The sequence below is a fragment of the Carettochelys insculpta genome, chromosome 2 (assembly GCF_033958435.1).
Source record: "Carettochelys insculpta isolate YL-2023 chromosome 2, ASM3395843v1, whole genome shotgun sequence".
Lineage (NCBI taxonomy): Eukaryota > Metazoa > Chordata > Testudines > Carettochelyidae > Carettochelys > Carettochelys insculpta.
The window spans coordinates 268,331,880-268,350,730 of record NC_134138.1 but is presented as its reverse complement, the minus strand read 5'-3'; positions in this window follow the sequence as shown (position 1 = coordinate 268,350,730).

The following is an 18,851-nucleotide window of genomic DNA, read 5'->3' as shown; positions in this document are numbered from 1 at the left end:
TAGTCATCTTTCTTCAGTATAGTGAGATAATAAATTTAATGTTTAACATTCTAGAAACAGTAATGAACTGAGTAAGGACTTTCTTTTTTAAGAAACAAACCAGATTTATTTCCTTTATGATTATGCCATTGGCCATGTTACCTTTACCTTGTTATCTTCTGAAAAGTCTTTCCTACTTTGGTGGCATCATGGTGTCACAAAAATCCCACAAAGGCTTTAACTCTTGGACCTGGGTTCAGTCTCTTTTCCCGTGCATGTAAATATTTACTGGATATATGTGTTCAGAGTCAATATGAACCATTTCATTTTTCAGTGGCTGATTTATTTTCCCTACATATTTTCATGCACTCATAGCTGTAACATTGCCAAGCCCCTTAATTCCATTCCATTTGCTTAAACATCACTTAATTTTATATGCAGACCAGTTTTGAAGGTAAGTGTTTAAGTTTCAGGATTTATGTGACTGTCAAAGGTGGTTGGTCAAGGGAAGACACAACGTTCCTTTCTTCACCCCAGTGATTTCAGACTGAGAGGAAGCATGACCTTATGGCTGAAGTGCTATACAGGGACTCTGATCTGGGTTCAGTTCCTTTCTGGGCTGAAGACTTCCCCTGTGATCATAGGAAAAGCACATCAGATTGCAGTGTAGACACATCCTTAATCTCTCTTTAATTCTGTGCCCCACCTGTAAAATGGAAATAATAATAATTTTTTTCCACTCCCCCACTTTTGATTTCTGAACTTTCTGAGCGGGGACTGTTTCTTACAATGCATATGTACGGTGCCCTTTACAATGGGAATGCAATCTGATCTGGAGCTTGTAGGTACTATGTGAAAAGAAGAAATAATAAATAATATGTGTAATACCTTTTAATTTGCTTCCTCTCTGTTATATGTCCCCTGCTTCCCCTACTCTATATGGCCTCTCACTATGGAGTTTTGGGCCCCTACTATTATTTTCTTCCTATAATTTGACTCTAGAGACAGTGCGTCATATCCTTTGTCAGTGTAGATTAGCATAAGGCCATTGAAGTCAATGACTCTGTACCACGAAGATCAATTGAACTATGCTAATGTGCATCGGCTGAATATCTGGAATATTCTACAGGTTGTATCTCTAAAACATGGAAGTGGGGATGGAGCCAGTGGCAGAGGGCTGTGGCCAGCAGCAGTGAGTCCGGGCTGGCAGTGGGCCAGGGTGGGAAACAGGGTCAGTGGCTGGCTGGGGGCACTTTTGGCAGGGGACCACCCCTGGCCTAGCAAATTCCCTCATTTAATACCAGTTCGGTCCCAAGGGTGCCAGACCAGGTCGGTCCAACCTGTACTATATATTTGAGAGAATTTGTCTGTCTGTGAGCATGTCTGTTCATGAACTCCTGCTAACCAGTAAGAGTTAGGACCACCAAATTCAGTATACAGCCTCCTCTTATCATAACTTACAGCAAGGTAAGGGTTTGATTGTGCCAGGTAAACAGGATATGCCTGGAATGGGATTGCTTCTCATCAAATAGAAAGAGAGGCCTCTGCTATATAATGACCACCTGGGGGCAGCAGGGGATATGGGATGGAAAGCAGGGACAGCTACACTGTATAATGACCACAGGAGACTGCAAGGGACAAGAGGTGGGATCAGGACAGCTATGACCCCATTGGGGCAGTTGAAGACAGGTGTGGAGAAAAGGACATCTACTATATATTTGAGAGAAGAGGGGAAAGCTCAGTGTTTGCTGCATTCCTGACTCTAGCTGGGGAGTGCAGGGGTAAAGGAACTGGACATGCCGCAGCTGGAGGACATGCACCCCCTCCCCTTGCTGTGCCTGCTGAAGCTGGAATAACCATAGAGAGGTGCTTCTCACCTGGCCCCAACTTGCTGCAGTGACAGAGGTTTGAGGTAGTTGTCTCTCCCGGGGGCAGTCTGCATACTGAACCTCCCATCCCCAGGTGGATGCCAGAGCAATTTAAGTGAAGAAAAACAATAAGTAACTGACTTAAGGACCCAAACAATGCCAGGTAAATCTTCTATCGGCAGAGTGGAGTGAAGTGGAGCAGGCTGGCAAGTCACGCCAGTTTCAACGTTGAAGTAAGTGGGTGGGGGGTGACTCCTGGGCCCATCCACACCTGGCTCAATGTAATCAGCTTGATGTAACCCCCAAGCTTCACTAGGCCCCTTCCATAGGGTAGTGTGGACATCTGCTACCGGGTCCCCTAAAGCATGGAGTTGCGACTCTGAACCATCCAATGGCTGGGCAGCCCTGGTCACGACATCCCATATCACACGTGAGGAGCTGAGATACCAAGTGATTGGCTTGCTCACAGATGCACAGAGTCTTTGACAAAGCCAGGAATTGTTATAAAATGATCCAATGGCTACAAGTTGAAATTAAGTCTGAAAACAAGGAGTAAATTTGTAAAATGAGAGTAATTAATGACAGGAACAATTTGAAAATATAGGGTATTGTTAGTGATAAAGGGAAACTAATTTCTTTTAAAACTTATGTTCTTAATCAAGCCCCTTCCAAAGGTGAACTGAACACAAAATAAAAACCCTTTTTGCTTGTGCCTTTTAATCCTTCTGTGTTACTCTTAATGATCTTAAAATATGTATTCATTTACTTGTTTGTTTTGGCTTAATGGTAGACTGTACAAATGTTAGGGATCGCAAGCTTTGAATTTCCTGCTTTTGCTTCTAAACCACATGAAAAGGCTCAGGCCTTCTGCCATCCACAATACAGTGCAAAGAGACAGAGTTATGCCCTGATCCTGCAAAGATTTACTAACAAACTCAAATGTAAGCTAAGCACATGCACAAATCTTTGCAGTATTGCCACTGTGTACAAACTGACCCTTCCTGAGGTCACATTTTATTTCCAACTCAGAAATAATAGCTCCAGGTAAAGTTGTTCAGAAGGCCCCTCTCCTGGCAGGTCTTATTGTTTACCTCCAGGACCTACCATGGCTCAAAGAAACATGCCACTCCTTGCAGTTCACCTCTATTTTTAATTACTGTCAGAAGTAGCAATAGTCTCTTTAACCAGTAGAGGGAGGGGGATGGTGGCTTAACTGAGAATTATGCATAAATAAATATTGCATCAGGCTTAATATTAAGGAAGGTTCTTAAATAGTTTGTATTTTAAGGTGATAGCAAACTTCACATAAAACCTTGTGCTTTAGATAAACACAGTGCAAATAATATCTGTATTGGTGCTTCACTGAGTGGGTGATGATTCCTAATGTTTGTGTATGCGTGAGAGAAAGTGAGAACACAAGCACTGACCTATTCCAATTCATTTTTAAGAAAGCGTTTGTTGCCAAAATTCAGAATAATTTAATTACGGAAGGACTTTTTCAGTTTATCATTGAAAAGATAGGCGTCAGAGGTTGCTGGGTTAGTTTGTTTCAGCAAGAACAGCAAGGAGTCTGGTGGCACCTTACAGACTAATAACAACTCACTTCATCAGATGCATTCTTTCACTTCATGTATCTGATGAAGAGAGTTGCAACTCCTGAAAGCTCGTGCCACTATAGCATTTTTAGACTTTAAGGTACCACCAGACTTCATATGGAAAAGACAGAAACCAAAGCCCATTTTACTAAAGCCACCTGCACCGAATGAATAAAAGTGATCATGAAACTACACTGGTCTGTAACTGCAGTAAACTCTATTTTAACCAGCATTCTATCATCTGGAGTTCTCAAATAACCAGCATTTTAACCATAAGACATCACATTTCATCAGTTCATCTACCGGCATCAAAACAGAGTTTACCCATCAGCGGCAGCAAATACAGTATAACTTTACAGTGTACAATACTGTTGTTCTTGGTAAAGTACTCCGTGTATATTTTTAAAACAAAAAGCAGTCAAGTAACATTTTAAAGACTAGCAAAATGGTTATTAGGTGAGCTTTTGTGGGACAGACCCACTTCTTCAGACCATAGCCAGACCAGAACAGACTCAATATTTAAGGCACAGAGAACCAAAAACAGTAAGCAAGGAGGACAAATCAGAAAAAGATAATCAAGGTGAGCAAATCAGATGGTGGAGGGGTGGGGGGGAAGTTCAAGAATTACATTGAGCCAAGTATGCAGATGAGCCCCTATAGTGACTCAGAAAGTTCTCGTCTGCCTACTTGGTTCAATGTAATTCTTGACCTTCCCCCCCACCCCTCCACTCTCTGATTTGCTCACCTTGATTATCTTTTTCTGATTTGTCCTCCTTGCTTACTGTTTTTCGTTCTCTGTGCCTTAAATATTGAGTCTGTTCTGGTCTGGCTATGGTCTGAAGAAGTGGGTCTGTCCCCGGAAAGCTCACCTAATAAACTATGTTGCTAGTCTTTAAAGTGCTACTTGACTGCTTTTTGTTTTGATAGTGTATAGACTGGCATGGCTTCCTCTCTGTTATTATTCCACATATATTTTTGTGTTTCTTAATATCTAATCTTGTTTTACTTTAGTGTTATGCATTGCTAATTATCAGAGAGGTAGCTGAGTTAGTCTGTAGCTTCAAAAACAACAAGAACTCCTGTGGCACCTTATAGACTAACATATTTTGGAGCATAAGCTTTTGTGGGAAAAGACCTGCTTTGTCAGATGAACTTCTTGTTGTTATTGCTAGTTATAGCTTTCTATTATCCAGAATATTTGAATATCCGGCAACCTCCCGATTCCAAGGCTGCCAGATATGAGAGAGTTTACTGGCCGTCTGTCTGGCCCACCGACAAGGGGCAATGAAGGCCTTCTGACCACTGCTGCAGTAGCAGTGGCTGGAGATCTGGGCCTTTTGATATCGCCAGGCTGGGCTATATGGGTCTGAGGCATTCACTCAAGTCCCAGCTCCCGCTGTGAACTACAGAGCTGGTCTGTCAAAGTGCGGTTGTTATATCATTTGAAGTCACCAACTTTATGAAGAAATCATGTGAAACACTAAGAGCTTCAGCAGGTGCAAGTTTTCCATTTTATTCCCTCAGAACTAGCTAGATCCAGCCAAAACCAGCTAGGCTAACCCCTAATGGTCTCAGTTCCTGTAACAACAATAAGATCTATTACCACAACAGCCCAATACACAATAGTGCTGTACCCTGCTGGACCGTGCTGGGGCAGGAGCAGCCCTGGGTGGCCAGAGGGTAGGTTGAGACAGCAGCCCCCAGCTGCACTGGGAATGCAAAAGCTATGGGAAGGAATGGACCAAGCTGCAGCAGCAAAGGCTGCAAATTTGTAAGCATGTCAGTGATCAGGGAGCGGAGTGGCACAGGGCCACTAGAGGCAGAGCTGGGAAGGGCGGCTGGAGAGAAGGGCAGAGAGGGGAAGGAGCCAAGCTGGGCACAGGACCACTGAGGGGCACAGTTGTGCAGGGCATTGCTGGGAGGGGCAGAGAGGAAAAGGAGGCTATGAAGGCCACTTCCAGACAGGGGAGGATGGGACTACAAATGATTGGGGGTCCTCTGAGGGGTGGCTCTTGGAGCTTGTGGCTCTGTCTGAGGGAAGGGGACACGGGGCCCAGAATTCATGTCAGATGGCTTGAACCTAGCCTGTAGGCTGATAATTAGTCACACTCTGGGTTAGCTAGTGGGATATGTTGGCAGGTGTAGCAGAAATTGGTGCTGATACTCATTTAGGAACCCAGCCCATTTATCACAATCATCTGGAATTTGTCAGAACTTGGGCTAGCGGGGAGCAGGAGTTGAATGATGATGGCTTGGCCGCAGGTTACATGACTGCATTTTCACCAGCAGTGCACCAACCTCAATTTGCAAGGTCTATAGGTTTCCTGCTCTCTCTCAGAGGTATTGCCCTTTCTAGAATCCTTTTTAACTATATCCGTTATAGTTCCCTAGTTGTTTATAGCAGGGCTGTAAGAACTGTCAATGACATGGAGAGTCATATATAATGGTCACAGCAGAAGTTGGGGACCTCAATCCTAATGAAGCACCAGGGCTGAAATCAGAAGTCAGGAATTGGGGCAAGGGTCACAAGTGAGTTACCTGGAGTGAGGCAAGGCTGGGACCAGCTCAGGAGCTTTGATGGATAGATACAGCATAGGAGCAGGACTTGGACAAGTCTGGAAACAAGCAGACAGTTGAATGCCTTGAGCAGTCACTGAACTGCTGCTGTTGCTGGGTTTAAGAGACAGTCTTCTGACTCTTCTAACCAGTCAGGTGGGGTAGTTAATCAGACAGGCTGCTACAGGCCAGCTATGCTCATTCGGTTGCCCAGAGACAGGCACTATTGCAGACCCTACTTCCAAACTGGCTCTCCAGATTATTTGGACCCCAGGTGTGGAGAGAAACAGATCCTCCAAAATTGTTAATGTGAAGAGGATTCCTCTGGCTCCCCAGACCAGCTACAGCTTGATACAAGTTCTTGGCCAAAAGCTGGTGAGTAATTCAGATTGGTTGTAACAAGGATTTGTGTATTCTTGAACTTAGCCAATGGGAAAGTGCCCTTTAAAACAATAGAAACTAATATTCAGGTATGTTTAAAGGTGATCCAGGAGAAAATTAATTTTCATTCACACAGGCCCCTCCGTAGGTTACAGTGCATGGGCCTTGTCGATACAGACTGTTGCTGGACAGGTAGGATCTCAGAGCCATGCTGGATCTCGTAGTTTGGGACTCTGCCAGGATACAATTCTTTTGGCTAGAAGGATTAATAAAAATCCTTAAAAATTACTATCCAGAATTGGGTTTGGGATGTGTCCCACCATCTTAGAAACTATCCAGCTCAGGGCAAGCAGGGTTCTCTAGAACATATTTGTAGTGAAATTACGTTTATAGCCCATGTAGAGGAGATGGCTGTCTCCAAAGTTAAAAGCTTGGCACAGTGATTTGGGTTTACCCGTAAGCTAAAGACCAGAGAAGAGGGACTTCAGGCAAATCTGAAAATATACGATCTAACTTTTTAAAATCTTTATTTCCTAGGGAATTGAAACCAAAATGTAGCTTTCCTTTCCTTTTCTCTGTGGCCCTTTTTCTTCCTTTTCTTTTCCCCCCTCTTTTTCCATTCTTTATTCTTCTGTTCTTTTGGGTTATTTTTTTTCTGTTCTCCCCTTATTTTGGAAGGAAATAAAATTCCGTCAAATATACAAAAGAACAGATGCAAAAATATCCAATATCAGTCACTCATTTTCCCTTATGGGAGGGGGCGAAGCGTTGGTCAGGAAGCACACGCAGGCCAAGATCTTCAAACCTGGGTACCTAAAGTTAGGCACCTAAATCCATTTTAAGTACCTAAACAGTAGGGCCACATCTACACTACAGCAATCCTTTGAAAGACATTCTTCCAGAAGGTCTCTTCTGAAAAACCTTCCTTTGAAAAAGCACACCCACCGAGGAAAAAGCAAATTGAAAAATCGATCTGCTCCTTCGAGAAACAGCAGCCACACAATGCCCCCTCTCATTCAAAAGAACAGGCCAGGGATCAAAAAAATCCGGTGCCATGAGGATGCATGGGAACAGAACCTTCACGTAAATCACGGCACTTCTGTATTGGGTTGTCAGACTAACTGAGTTAGATCATTAGGGGGTCAGCCCAGCCAGTTCTGGTTGGTTTTAGCTTGTAGAGTGTGAGGGAATACATGGAAAACTTGCAACTGTAGCTGTGTTCACATGAATTCTTCCAAAACTCGGTGATTCCAAACAATATGACAGAGTGAATCTCTCTCTCCCAGCTATTCTGGCTGTGGGATCAATAGTGCTGGCAGAGAAGTGTAAAACAGCTTTATCCTATGTGGGAATTTGGCAAAGAATCTCCACCTGGTGAATGAAAGAAGGTTTAAGGGTGAGTGTTGTTATTCATGATGATGTCTGGAGAAGTTAAGGCTAGCTCAACTTGTCACATTCAGAAACCCCCCAGAATGGACCAGGAGCATGTTGTGAGCTTGTTGGGTACAGACGGTTCTGGAGATCAGGCTGTGTTGCAGGGTGTGCACTTGGCTTGATCTGCAATGTGCTGCTGAGCATTTCAGCTCATCATAACAACACCATCCTCCATATGTACATCAGGCAATAAATGCTGTGTCTCAGATACTGCTGGGTAGGAATGCTTAGCATAAGAATGGCCATACTGGGTCAGACCAGCTAGCTGAGTACCTGCTTTTGCAATAGTGGCCACAGCCAGGTGCATCAGAGCAAATAAACAGAACAGATACTCATTAAGTGATCATCCCCTGTTGCCAATTTGCAGCTTCAGGCAATAATTAGCACATTTGCAATGGGAAGCAACCTGGGGACATGGTTCAGTGGAGACTGTGGTTCAATCAGGGGACTGCAAGTGGAATGTGAGGAAATCTAAAGTAAGGATGTGGGTGGCACTGGACATTACAGAAACCTACAAAAGGCGGGAAGGAATGTACATGTCAGAAGCAGGTGAAGAAGGAAGTTTGAAGCATTGTTCATGTCGTGGAGGGAGGGCTGCGGAAAGACTGCAGTTTAGAAGGTCTTTTGGGAAACTGTTCATTGGATGCTGGGAAGGAAGTTTGGGGCCCTGGGATGGGAGGGAATCTGAAGTTGGGAGGTGGATTGGGAATGCTGGATCATAAATGCAACTACTAAATATTCTTGTTTCATTTTCTGTTTTGTTTTCCGTACATTTTTAGTACTGAATACAGGGCAGACAATCTTTTGCTTTAGTGTCATTCCTGCCTGGTATATATTTAACCCTTTCCATCCAGTCAGAAAAACAGCAATTCTAATGTTGGTCCATTGCTAACTTTTCAGCTAACTTCCTTCCTTTTGTGTGGCACGTGATACTAGCTGAAGTGGGTATGAGTTTCTTTGGCCCTCCTTTGAGTGACTGTGCTCCTGGACATCCTAAGATAGGTGTATGTGTGCCTGGTACACTCATGTCAGCAACTTTCACTAGCAGAGCTCTTGGAGCAGTGCAGAACATATAGCATCATGCTAGCAGCTCAGGATGTTTCTTTGCACTGTCTGGCAAGAGTTAGAACGACCTGTTTCTCTTTGAGTCATGGTCCTTAGCTGCTGTTTAGGTTTGTTTTCGGTGGTAAATGTAGTCCTTAGTGCAGTTTATTTTGTTTGTTTCTCATAACCAGGTGTCATGAATAAATGTCTGTAAAGGGTTAAACACAGAGGGTGTGTCTACACGGGTACAAATCTTCGAAATGTCCATTAGCATGGCCATTTCGAAGATTACCAATGAGGTGCTGAACTGAATATTGAACACCTCATTAGCATTAGGATGCTTCCGCCTGCGCCGCTTTGAAAGCCCCGCTCACTGACCGGAATAAGGGGATTTTGAAAGGTGCGGGGTCCTTTCGAAAAGGACCCCCGTGTAGCCGCACCAAGCCACGCGCGTTCGAAGTGGTGCAGCCGGAAGCAGCCTAATGCTAATGAGGCGCTGAATATTCAATTCAGCGCCTCATTAGTAATCTTTGAAATATGGCTATTTCGAAGATTTGTGCCCATGTAGACACAGCCAGACAGAATGAGTTGAGCTAAAGGTGGTGAGAGGAATCACTCTGAATTGAAACAGTTGCCTGTTGAGGGGGGTCTTTTGTTTTTTAGCCAGAGCATAGAAACCAAGATGCTTAATCCTAAACAGGTTTAATGAAGCCAATAAATATCCTGGCAACATCATAACCTGGGTGTATGGATATGTAAGGAGAAAGGAAATGTTTAATTAACGATCAGATTATTTTAATTTTGGGTTTAATTTTGTGTTTGGATTTCTTAGGCTGGTTGATGTATTCCCTTTTGTACACTGTAGCTTCTGAAGTCAATCCCAAGAAAGTAATTCTCTCCCTTTAACCTTGATTTTTTTTTCAGTTGCTTTGTAACACCTAGCAACCAAGTAAGCTGCATCACTTTATTGGTATATTTTATCTTTTGTTTTACTAATTACTTTTTTAACGCAATGATTTGATTCCTGTGTCCTAGAGAAAGGTCTTTGTATATCCATACCTAAGAGTGAAAGGTCAGCTGTCAGATTGCTACTTAATTTCTTTCTTTTGTTTTCAAGTTCTTTCCTAAGGAAGGGGTAAAAATTCACAGTTACTCCACAGGGAAACATCCCAAGTGTGTCTTCCTGAGTTTTAAAGGGGGGTTTTCTGACTTGGTCATGACTGCTATGTCCCAGGGTCAGGGAATCTGTGACCTTGGGAAGTTTTCTAAGCAGAGCCGATAAAGGCAAAGTATTTTTAAAGTCTTTTGTGGGCCTCCACCTTCTGCCCTTGAAATGTCAGAGTGAGGATCAGCCTTGACATCAGGGAACCAAGAGCATCAACTTCTCTGCATTTCATGGCTCTCCAGCTGCCCAACCCAGCCTTTCTGGGCCATGGGATGTCAGATATAACTTGTAACTTGCCTAGCGCTGCCCTAAATTTGAGCAGTGGCTGAAGTGGTCTCTTGCCAGCCCCAGATTTTAATAGTGACATAAACTCACCTTGCCACCATGAACCTTGTTGCACTCTGCTAGGGGTGGCCAACTGTTTTACACTGGGGGCCACCTGGCAATTTTTTTACATGTTCTGGGGGCCGAACACAAAATAGCCCCAAACCTGTCTTCCACCCATCCCCAGGCTTAACTCCTCATGGAGGAAGTAGTCAGAAGTGTAAAAAGTCCTGAGAAGGACGACATTAATGGGAAAATCTTCCACTCTGCCCAGAACTGTGGAACTGTTATGTCTGAGATTTCAGAGTTAGTAGTTTTATACTACCACCAGAGGGGCCCCTTGCTGCCAGATGTCAGCTGCCCATGTTCTCTCTCTGAATTACACCAGCGTTGTACAGACAGCTGACACAGCAGACCTGGATCAAACTTCCCAAGAAGTTGACAAGCTCAGTTAAGCAATGAAGGTGCTCAAACTGGGTTATTGCCAATGAAGCATGGTAACCGTACCGGGTAGTCTGAATAGGGATACTAAAACATGCACCCATTAAAATGAACTTGGCTCAGTGAGCAGCAGGACTTTCTGTTCCCCCCTCAGACAGACACAGGCTACGTCTACACGTGCAGCCAACATCGAAATAGTCTATTTCGATGAATAACGTCTACACGTCCTCCAGGGCCGGCAACGTCGATGTTCAACTTTGACGTTGCTCAGCCCAACATCGAAATAGGCGCAGCGAGGGAACGTCTACACGTCAAAGTAGCAGACATCGAAATAGGGATGCCAGGCACAGCTGCAGACAGGGTCACAGGGCGGACTCAACAGCCAGCCGCTCCCTTAAAGGGCCCCTCCCAGACACAGTTGCACTAAACAACACAAGATACACAGAGCTGACAACTGGTTGCAGACCCTGTGCCTGCAGCATAGATCCCCAGCTGCCGCAGAAGCAGCCAGAAGCCCTGGGCTAAGGGCTGCTGCCCACGGTGACCATAGAGCCCCGCAGGGGCTGGAGAGAGAGCATCTCTCAACCCCCTAGCTGATGGCCGCCATGGAGGACCCAGCAATTTTGACGTTGCGGGACGCGGATCATCTACACGGCCCCTACTTCGACGTTGAACGTCGAAGTAGGGCACTATTCCTATCTCCTCATGAGATTAGCGACTTCGACGTCTCGCCGCCTAACGTCGAAGTTAACTTTGAAATAGCGCCCGACGCGTGTAGATGCGACAGGCGCTATTTCGAAGTTGGTGCCGCTACTTCGAAGTAGCATGCACGTGTAGACGCAGCTTCTGTGAGCCACTGACATGGTCATTACCACCCTTTACCTTGTACACCTATCCCTCAATTTACAAACATTTAATCTATGAATTTTCGCTACAGCTGTGTGAATTTATACCTATTTTCCAATTTACAAACATATTTTTGATACAGAGAAGAACCAGCCTTTGTCTGAGCGTCCGCTTCATAAGTAACAAACACAGAGTTATATATCAGAATGCAGTGCAAGGCTGACTCAGTTCCCTAAGCCACCCAGCTCTTCCAAGTTGGTTCACATGCTTTGTTGTGTTTGTGTTGTCTTGACTGTGAGTGATAGTCATCTTCAAATATCTTTGTTACTTGTGATCGCCATGGGTCCTAGATGTAAAAAAGTTTCTTCAGGAGCCATCCCTAAGGACAAGAAACCAAGGAAAGCAATATCGTTGGCTACCAAACATGAAATTATTCAAAGAATTGAAGAGGGCCAGCAATCGAAAGACACAGGTTTAGCAATGAACTTAGCAGCATTGACAGTGCGTAAGATTGTTGTGCAGAAAGAAAAGATAAGAGAAGTGGCAGAAACATATGTTGGAGGAGCTGAAAGTTGCATCAAATAACAAGGGACCAGGATGAAATAATGGGTAAACTTGAAAGACATTTAATACATTGGATTAACAGCCATAATGAATGCAACATGCCTTTGAGCTTCCTCATCATAAGGGAGAAAGCCCTATCTTTGTTTGAGGACCTGAAGAAGAAAACCGAGGAAGAGAGGCAAGAGAGGGCTGCTGAAGTAACATTCAAGGAAAGTCACAGTTGATTTGAGGACTTTAAAGCGTGTTCACATTATCATAACGTGCGTGTTCCAGACAAAACAGCACCTGCCGATATTTAGGCAGCTAACATTTTTGCAGCCACATTGCAATAAATTGATGAAGGTGGATATTCTCCAAAACAGATATTTAATGTTGATGCAATGGGTTTTTTCCTGGCAAAGAATGCCTTCTCAAACCTTTATTTCAAGGGATAAAACAAAAGCAACAGGTTTCAAGGCCTCGAAGGATTGGCTGACATTACTTCTTGGTGGAAATTTGGAAGGTGACATGAAATTGAAGCTTCTCCTTGTTTACTCTTCGGATAATCCAAGGGTGCTTAAAGGCTTAAACAAGGCATCATTGCCTGCGCTCTGGTGTTCTATTTGAAAGGCATGGGTGACAAAGCAGGTTTCTGCTGATTATACAGCAAGCTACCTTTCATCATTCATCTCTAAATATTGTGCTGAAAATAATCGAGATAATAAATGTTTGCTGATCCTTGATAATGCTCCCAGTCACCATATTAATGTCAAAGAATATGGTGATAACATTCAAGTGGATTTTTTGCCCCCCAAATACCACTTCCATCCTTCTGCCAATGGGTCAAGGCATCATTGCTACATTTGAAGCATACTATCAGCAACTGGTGATGAGGTATCTTGTATCTGCATCAGATGGAAAAGAGAAACCAACAATTAAACAGTTGTGGGAGAACTACATTGCCAAGATGACTATAGAAAGTATCACAGCTACCTGGAACAAAATTACTCAAAGTATCCTGAACGGTGTTTGGAAAAAGCTATTACCAAAATATGTTCATGATTTCTGTGGTTTTGAGGGTGAAGTGAAAGACCATTCAATTTCTATAGTGCAACCGGCAATTTAAGCAGGATTCAATGAGGTAGACACAGATGATGTTCAGGACCTGTTACGGAAGAATTGGATGAACCACAAAAAAAGCTGGATACTTAAACACTCTCAGAATTCTTCAGTGCCTTGGAGGCAGCTGCACAAATTCTCAACAACAACAACTGAAACTTAGAAAGGAGTTCAGCATGCTAGTGACAAATTCATGGAGCTGTTTCCAATGATGACGCAGATGATCCCATGGAACTTGCATCAACACCACCTTCTTCACCATGTAGCAATGTTCTTATTTTTGTGATTCTATAGTATTGTAACATGACAAAAATATTGGGTGATTTCTTTTGGGAGTCGGGAACCAGTCAGAATTTTTTACATTGAAATTAATGGAAATTTCCTTTTTGATTTATGAATTTTCACTTTGCAAACAATTTTCGTGAAATGAATTACATTTGTGAATTGAGGGATAGGTGTGCCTGTTAGTTCTATCAAAACTTCTCTATCCATCCCTACGTCATCCTGACTTTGTCTTTAAGAGGGGTCAGTGTGTCTTAGTATCATCTTTCGGGAGTATCATTTTTGGGAGTATGTTTACAAAAGAAGCTTGTATCAGGGTTTTCTGGTAGTACCCATCTGAAATGTGAATACTTAGGTTGGGTCTACATTTGCCCCCAACTTCGAAAGGGGCGTGATAACCAGGGTGATGGGAGATTACTTATGAAGTGCTGCTGTGAATATGCACCACTTCATTAGGCTAATTCTCCCCTGTGGCAACTTCAAAGTGCTGACAGGCATGTAGCCACAGGCACTTGGAAGTGCCCATGCTACTTCAAAGTGACTTTACTCCCCAAAAGTTTCAGAGAATTTAAGAGTAGATGAATACATTTGATGATCTAGTCTGACCTTCTGTATGTAACAGGCCATCCAGTTTCACTCATTTATCCCATTATTGTGCCCAATACTGTGGTTTAGACTAGGGGTCAGCAACATTTCTGTGCTGAAATTTGACCTTTTGACTTCTTTGTGTGGTCCAAGTGCCAGGGAAACTTATAAAAGTCACTAATAGTCCTATTTACAACAGCTTCATTAATAAAAATAATTAAGATGCAGAGCATTACCATTCAGGTGGTGGCCTTTTGTTAATCCACAGGCATCATGGCTTTGAGCAAGCTCCCAGCTGCATGGGGGAGGAGGGGCAGGGCTGAACTCTCACGTCACCTGCTGATGAAAATTGGCTTGTGTGCTACTCTTGGCACCTGTACCGGGGGTTGTTGACCCCTGGTTTAAACCAAAGCATTTCAATTCTCAGGTGTCTAAACTATTATGTGCCATAAACAGGGAACAGGGGATACCGAATTACCACCAGTACCTGAGGCTACTGTAATGGAAGGGAATTGAGTAGAAGAAATATGCCCAGATTATCCTAGCAGACAGTCCATGCTGCAGAGGAATGCAAAAAAGCCCCAAGGTCCCTGCCACTGTTATCTGGAGCAAAATACATTCCCTTAATCTGGTGATCAGTTTGACCCTACACATACGAGGAAGAGACAGCTCCGATAAATACCTTAGAAAGAGAATTCTCTGTCCTGGCTCAGGGCACCGGTCGACCTCATCCATGGCTGAACATACTCCATCAGGAAGGCAAATTTAACCTCAGTCAAATCCTCAGGTTGTTGACTTCAACTCACCCTAATCACCCAAAGCATAACAATAAGCACATAATACATTATTTAATAATTGTGGCTAAACAGTAATTATGCAGTCGTCAGTAGTTATTTGCATCCATTTAGGAATCTGAGATCATGCCAAGTGATATCACAGATGCAATTCTCTTTCCTCTATATAATAGAAAATATGACATATTAATGTGTGCAACTTACTGAGACATATATTGTCTATATAATTCAAGTAACTTACTGGTCCTCAATCAACTTCTGCAACAGTGTGTCAGATTTCTTTAGTAGTAGCACTTGGTACCTCAGTGATAAGCACTTTATAAATTCTTGGCTATTCTGTCACTGAGTGATTCAGGTATGCGGTGCCACTGATGTGATCTTTATTTTCTTCTAACTCCAGAAAAGGTAAGTGAAGAATACCAACCATAAAATTGTGATTGATTGATCTACACAGGGTCTTTGAAAGTCCCAGAAAGATGTTTAGGAAACTTGTTAGGAAGATACAGATTGCTGGACAAGTCTGTGGCAATCAGCTGTTTATTTCATGTGTCCATCCCTTGAAGATTCAGTTATTTCAGTAATGTCCTTCCTGATCCCAGAGTCTGATTAGGACAGTGTGGAACACCTGTATTGCACTTGATTCAATAACTTCTTGCTCCTGTTGTTGTTGAAGACTCTAGAATCTTTAAAGTGGCCCATGAAATGCAGTGATTAATTCCTTAGTCCGTGATCAACTGAGAGGGGAAAAGAGGACGTGTCACTGCCTGCAAATACTAAGGGTACATCTATGCTTATGGGAAGATCTATGCACTGGTGGTCAATCTTCTTGAAGGTCAATTTAGTGTGCCTGGAAGTGCCATGCTAAATTGAACTGCCATGATACCACCATGGAACCCAGTACTCCTGGAAGATGTGAGGAGTAAAGGAAGTTGATGGGGGAGTTTCTCCCATCAACTTCCCACTGTAAGGATGTGGCAAAAATTGGTTGTAGGTATGTTGACTCCAGCTATGCATTTCAGGTAGCTGGATTTGTGTATCTAAAACCAAGTTTTATCCCCACTGTAGACCTGTCCTACGAAAAGAAGGAGAGGCCTAAAAATCCTACAAGGAGTCTTATAGTCCACCAGCCATTCCCAGACTCCAGAACATCTATCCTACCAACCATATACAGCAGTCCAGTATCAACAAGTGAAACCTGAAAACCTTTGGAGGATCTTGGTTTTTTAGATCAGATGTTAAAACACAGGGCCAACCAACCATTTTAAGAAGACCTGACAGTTGTTGAAAGGGGATAAGAATGTGTGAATACTAATGAGGAAAAGTTACATGGCTTGCGATGATAATTCAAGTAAACATTCAATTCTTAGAAGTGCATGCCAAGGCCAAAGCAGAAGTCCAATATAAAACAAGGACTCTGAAAAAACAGTGGTGGATGGAGGTGTGAGAATTCCAGCATTTTGCAGGCATCAACAATACAAAAGGTTTCTTCAATGCTACCAAAGCTGTTCATGGACTGAGAAACCAGTGAATCAACCCCCTGAGATCAAAGGAAGGTACCCAACTCTTGAAGGACAATGAAGCCATTGCTTCTCGCTGGAGGGAGCACTATAGTTAGCTCTTGAACTGCCTTCCCACCACGGTCCTAGAATCCTTTGACCAAATCCCTCAGCAATCACCTCGAGATGATCTTGCAACACTTCCTACCCTGAGTGAGGTCCAAGCTGCCATCATAGTGATGAAGTGAAACAAGGCAATTGGACTAGATGAACTCCCCACCAAAGACTTCAAAGAAGGCGGACCAGAGCTCTACCAGCAACTCCACCTCCTGGTTCTCAAGATCTGGGATAGGGAACAGATACTACGAGATTTCAGAGACACACTGATCGTCAGTCTCATCAAGAAAAGTGATAAGCCAGACTGTGGAAACTATCGTGGCATCTCCCTGCTGGCAGCAGCTGAGAAGATCTTAGCTCGAATCCTTCCAAACTGACTTCTGCCATTCTCAGAAGAAATTCTCCCAGAATTCCAATGTGGCTTCCAATCCGAGGAAGAGTTGACATGATCTTCACTGCCCTGCAACTGAAAGTTAAATGTCATGAACAAAACCAAGCCTTATACATGAGTTTCATCAACCTGAGCAAAGCATTTGACTTAGCCAATCATAGCATCCTGTGGACAATCCTCTCAAAGATCACTTACCCCAGAAAATTCAGTAGCCTCTTGAGGCTGCTTCACAACAACATGACTACCACAGTATTGAGCAACAACAGATCCCAAAGTGATCCTTTGAGGTCAAAACTGTAGTCAAGCAAGGCTGTGTCATTGCCCCCTTACCATTCTGCATCTTCATTTTCATGACCCTTCACCTCATTGATGGCAAGTTTCCAGATGGTGTGAAGGTTGTCTATAGAATGGATGGGAAGCTTTTCAGTCTCAGGAGACTAAAGGCTAAAAGCAAGAACCTCACAACTTGATCATGGAGTGTCATGCGGATGACAATATGGTTGCTGCTCTTTCTCCCACAGCCCTTCAGACCATCTTAAGTGCTTTGCTGGTGCATATGAGAATCTCAGCCTTACACTGAACATCAAAAAGACCCAGGTCCTCCATCTCATGTACCTTCCACTGCAGTCAATGGAGAACTGCTGGAAAATCTGGACTACTTCCCCTACCTTGGAAGTCATCTTTCTGCTAAAGTTGACGTTGATGCAGAAATCCAGCATCGTCTCAGCCATGCAAGCTCTGCTTTCGCCCACCTGAGAAGTGGTATAAGGACATGTTGAAGGTGCACATGAAAAAGTGAAGCATTGGTGTCAGCACTTGGGAAAACCTTGCCCAAGACCATCCCTGGAGACTGGTAATCTGTGAGGGGGTGGCACAATTTGAGAGGTCCCACCACAGTGCAGATGAGAAGCAGTGCAGAAAAATAAAGGAGCATCAAAAACTGCCCTGCACCAACTTAAGGTTTGCGGATGATATAGCTATCATTGACGAAGATGAGGAGAAGCTAGAAAAAAAGGTGCAGGTGCTAAACGAAAAAGGGAAGTGGCATGGACTGATTATGAACATCAATAAAACAGAAACAATGGTGTTTGGAGAAAAGGAAATAGGAAGGAAGGTCAGTTGTAGCAGGTATTGAACTAGAAAATGTAGAGAAGCTCACATATCTGGGGAGCAACATAACGTACGATCTAGATTGTAAAAAGGAAATAGCAACTAGAATAGTGAAAGCAAGAGTGAATTTGAAGGTGATGGATAAGATCTGGAAAAGCAAAGAGATTAGCTTAGGAACAAAGCTGAGCATCTTGAAAACATATGTATTCAGCAGCATGTTGTACAGCTGTGAGACATGGGTGATAATGAAAGATTTGAAATGAAGAATATTTGCATTCAAAAGGAGTTGTTACAGAAAGATTCTGAGAATAGGATGGATGCAGAACATCACAAGTGAGGAATTATATAAAAAGATACAGCCAAAAGAGAACCTGCTGCAGAAGGTTATAAAATGGAGCTACAACTATTTGTGTGTGTTTTGCAGAATGAACAATGAATGAAAAATCAAGACCCTGGTATTCGGCATAATGGATGTTTCACATAGTAGAAGCAGACGCCACAGAGAATGGGTAGATGATACAGTAGATTGGTGTGGAGCTAGTCTTCGGAAACTAAACCACTCTGCACTGGACAGGGACAGATGGAAAGGAATAGTGAGAGAGGCATCAGATACCAATGGGCTCTGAGCGCATAGTTATTGATGATGATGATGACCCCCTCTAACAGCCAATACCTGTCCCTTTTGTGATAAGATCTGCAGATCCAGAACTGGGCTGATCAGCCATCAAAGCCACTCACAAATAGGAGGGTGACATGAAGACATCCCATTCATTACTGAGTG